This window comes from Chrysemys picta, chromosome 6 (genome assembly GCF_011386835.1).
Source record: "Chrysemys picta bellii isolate R12L10 chromosome 6, ASM1138683v2, whole genome shotgun sequence".
In the NCBI taxonomy this organism is placed as follows: Eukaryota; Metazoa; Chordata; order Testudines; family Emydidae; genus Chrysemys; species Chrysemys picta.
The window spans coordinates 97616383-97621226 of NC_088796.1; positions in this window are offsets into that span (position 1 = coordinate 97616383).

The window sequence follows — 4844 nt, forward strand, 5'->3', positions numbered from 1 at the left end:
GATATGGTCTATTCGTATGAATTCAGTAGAGCTGGCAAAAGTAAGTTGAACCACTACTTTTTAACCTTTGTGTGAAATTACTCTTTAAAAGCTTCCTTCAACTGGAATACCTTCCAAACAGCTGTAGTCAAAGCAATAGACTATGCTGAGGAGTACTTGATAAATATGTTCTGTCATGAAGTTATAAATGGGATAAATGTTATGTGTATGTATTAGCAACTTGAACAGTTCCACCACAATACTTTTTAAAGCAAAAAAAACTTGGCAATTTGTCAAATTCTTACCATCTTGAAAAACAAGTTGGGAAGAGGGAAAAAGATAAATCAGAGAATTTCACAATTAACCTAGGTCACTCCATGAACGTGTCCTCTTCTATAAGAATGTTGGGTCATATTTCCTTTCAAATGTAGAGGAAAAGGTGGTGTTAGAACACGGGTTAACTATGACTGAGACAAGGACTGTCCTGTTCCACACTGTATCTCTGGTTGTGGTTAACTGGCCATAGAGTTCACCGCAGCCAGATAACCTGTTAGACGCAGCAGCCCTAGTTTACAATGAGTGCTGAATCATATTGAACACTGAATTAGTTAACATGATGTGGGAGTAGTTGTTGCTTGCAATGATAACTCTGCTGGCTCTCTTCTCTTTTCCCTGAAGTAGGACTTCTCCAGCAGAACCTGTGTTTGGTCATCCCCATGAAGTTGCTCAATTGCAGCTAAAGAGGAGACCTAGCAGGAGATACCATTTTAAGAAAAATCAGCTTCCACTCATATACCCCTGAGATTAGCAGCCTCCTATCAGAGTAGGGGACTGGCTGTTTACCTCCAGGCCCCTCTGGAATGTTTTCATGCAAAGCCACCATTAAGGGACATTTAAGGTACTAGAGAGTGAGGAATGGCGACAGACATTAAGTTGGACTCAGAAGCCTAACTTTAAACTGCATTGATCAAGATTTTCAAATTTCTTCTCTTAAAATAAAAAAGTGCATGATTGTGTCAGGCAGCAGCTGATCCCCTAACACGTTTTCTGGGATCAAATTTGTTACTAACTGTCCACAAAACAAAACAAAACAAAAACACACACACTACATTTTTCCTTGAACCACCATCAACACATTTAGTTGTTACAGCTGCTCAGTTCCACAAGATGTGTATAAGACCCATCGGTTTTCATTTGCATCATTAGGTGCAAGCAGTTTCTGGGGATCTTCAATCTGTAAGTCTGTCTTAGAGTTTTAGGTCTGAATGATTCAAAAACCACAATAAAACTCTGGAAACTGGGAGAGGCAGAGTTCAGGGTGAAACCATGCAAAAGGGTATCATGGCTTTCCTCTGAAACCACAGTGCAGTACAGGCTTCCTGAAAGATCTGGGAACTTCTGCAAAGCTAGCTGGCTTCAGGCTTGTAAGAAAACTAGTTTATTTTTAAAATAAACTCTGGCTCTGAATTAAAAACTCAAACATAGTGCTTTCTCTTGAGAGACACACCTGCCTGTATTTCCCTTCAGAAGCTGCTGGGCTCCAGACAAGAGTTCTAGGCTTTAGGACACAGGCTATGTTATCTTCCAGGTTTGCAGAGCACTGTGCTCATTTGGGTCTGTCGCAGAATGAAAGGTTTGGGAGGGGAAGGAGGGGAGAAGGACTTCTGAATTTGTGTTTAGCAAATGTAATTAGAGGATTCTTAACTTGATATTTTCAAATTAAATTGGAATTTTTTAATTTAAATTGTTTTCTTTTTAAAAATAAAACTGTTTAAAATGAAATCTAAATTTAATACAAAATACATTAAGGCCTAAACTTATCTCTTAAAACAAAAATGCTGTTTTGTGTTTAATTAAATGCCAGTTACAATCCTAATACAGCTTGACACATGTTGAAAAAAAGTTAATTATCTAGTAAATAAGTAATACTGTACATCATTCACCATTTTCTTACATACCAAAATGTACAATTAAGAATTGGAATATTAATCTATATAATTGCTTAAATAAATGTATAGAGTTATAGTGTACTCTCCTAGGTAGCAAAGAGATGTGCCAAATCTAGTATAAAGGCTCAATTTTGCTGAAAATCAATGTTTTAAATGGTTATATCAACCAGTGAGAATACACTTATTTTCAGAAAATAAGTACAAATGAAAAAGTTTTAAATTAAAAAAAATTATACGGATTTACAATAGAGGCTTTCCACTTGGTGACTTAAATTGCGGATTTAAGATCAACCTACCCTAGGTTGAGCTGCTAAATTTTGGGTTCAGAGTAGGGACTGAATGAAATTTTGGATAATTCTTACTTCAACCAAGTGAAGGCCCATAGCCACAGTGCTACTTAGGCACCTGAGTTTGGGGGTTTAGGCACCACTATGATCTATAAAACATGCATCAAACCCTGTAGGCACTACATTCACTAGGTGCCTAAATTTTCAGGCTAGAAGTTCCCTGGGTACATCAACTTCTGCATCTGAGCATGCACACTGCTGCCTCCCTCTGAGTGCCAAAGCATCTATCTCCCTCCTAAGCCACAGAGCAAATTGATGAACAGGGAAAATAAGTATGTGCCTGCCTATCTCATGTGTGGGATCCAATCCAACAGGTGAGCTCAGAGTTTGCCTGCTGGCTCACGTCCCATTCAAAATCTGGCCAGAGGTAGTGTTACCCTCCTGATAACTTTTCGTCCAGTGGTTAGAGCACTTACTTGGGATGTGGGAAAACCCAGATTCAATTCTCTCCTCTGCTTGAGTGGGGAAAAAGATTTGAACTAGGATCTCCCATCTCTGAGGAGACTGTTCTAACCCCTGAGCTACAAGGTGTGCATCTAGGCAGGGTTTACCCATAAAGAGGAGTGTTTGCCTCTCCCATTGGCTGGCTTAGGAAGCTCCTTGCCTCCCATGCTGACTTTTGTGGATCACAGTCTTAGACACCTCTCTCTCATTGTATAGGAACCTGCACACCTGATTCAGATGTTGTGGATTGCTGTGTTGTTCCTGTGATTTCCTAAGTGCCTAGAAGTTAGGCATTGCAACACTCAAGTCCTTTTGTGGAGCCAGGCCTAGGTGACTTATCCTAAACTGCTGTCGTACTGCTTTGGCAAGGTGTTTTTTAAAAAAAAAAAAAAAAATCCACACACCCACTCAGCCTTCTATCCCCAAATGTCTCATCTCCCTGAAGGGCAATGTGTGTGTTTGTGATTTACAAGAGACAGTATGGAAAAAGAGATGAAGTGATGCGAAATACTCACATCATGTGGCCCTGTCATTTAATATTATCTGCAGCTTAGGTCAGCAATTGGCAGTTCCTAATAGTTTTAAATGCAGAGGATTTCATTTCATACATGATTTTTTTCAAATCCAGGACAAAGGATGTACTTTACAGTCAGTTTATCTGATCTTTTGGTAAGCTAGTGGCAGAAATTTCAAATGTTTAAGTGTTTGCAGCATAGATCATTCCCAGTTAGAAATATTTTGGGTTGGACTGTTGGCTCCTTACATTTAAAAGTTTAAGTGATTTCATTTCATTTTAAATAAAAAAAATAGGCCATCAATCTCCAACTTCGTAAACAAATATGAAAGATGAAGCTTGAGGGGAAGTACTGCAAGATAGCATATTAACCACAGCGTACACTGATCTGAAAGCGTCACATACAAGCAGAAGCATTTTTTCAGCTCTTTGTACCACATGGTTCTTTAGAGGAAGTGAATTTGATCACCAGAAACTCTTAAGAAAATCCAATAAGTTATTTGATTAGTTTCACTATAGAAGTGTTGAAGCTAGAAATAAGAGGGTTTATTTTTAATTTTGACAGATCCGTGAACAGTTAACAGAAGTCCGTCTTGAACTGGGGGTCGGGATCGCTCAGGGGTCATGAGCTGTCAACCTCCATCCCAAATCCCGCTTTGCCACCAGCATTTATAATGGTGTTAAATATATTTTAAAAGTGTTTTTAATTTATAAGGGGGGGGTTGCACTCAGAGGGTTCGCACTCAGAGGGTTGCTATGTGAAAGGGGTCACCAGTACAAAAGTTTGAGAGCCACTGCTCTTGAAGATCTTTCCTAAATATTACATGCAGAATTTAGATTGACAGTGTCTGGTGATTAGTGCAGGGCAATTGCTTGGTATGTCAGAAAAATGTATTTGAACTCTGACAACCTGATGGTTATGATGTAACAAATGTTTTCATTTTACCCTGTGCCCACAGGGTGATAACTGGTGTAAAGTTTGTGCATCTCCCCTAGCCAGTATGTTGATGCACCCTGCCATGACAACGAGACTAGCCTTCAACCTTCCAGTCTGCATCCCCTTCCTAGAATGCTGCCCTATTGCCTTTCATTCCCCTGCCAAACACTCCAATCCTCCTTTGGTGGGCCCAGGGCCCAAATCTAATACTCCTGGGACAGGGGAACTATTTTCTGTGTGTTAAATACCTACATTATACAAGGCTGATCAAGAATACTTAGGCCTTCTCCTTCAGTGGATGGAACACAGCATAGATCTATGAAAAATATCCTTGTTGACTAGTTCTGCATGGATTTACACCAGCCTGGAAGTCTCCCTGTGCTACTCAGGCCCAACAATATGTAGGGGACAGATTGTATTTAGCTTGTAGAGAGGCCTCCTCACCCTCTGCCTGTTGAGAAAGGAGTTTCACTCAGCCTCAATTACATGCAGGGGAATTTACAGGATCTGCACTAATATAGATCCATTTACCCTCAATCTTTGGAGGAGGTGCATAGGGGAAGCAATAGCATATGAGAATCCATTCTCTTCCACCAGTACCGGTAAATCTCCCTACACGGATTTGCATGGGGGATGATGAATTTCACCCTAAGAGAGAAGGGTCTCTTCTTCCC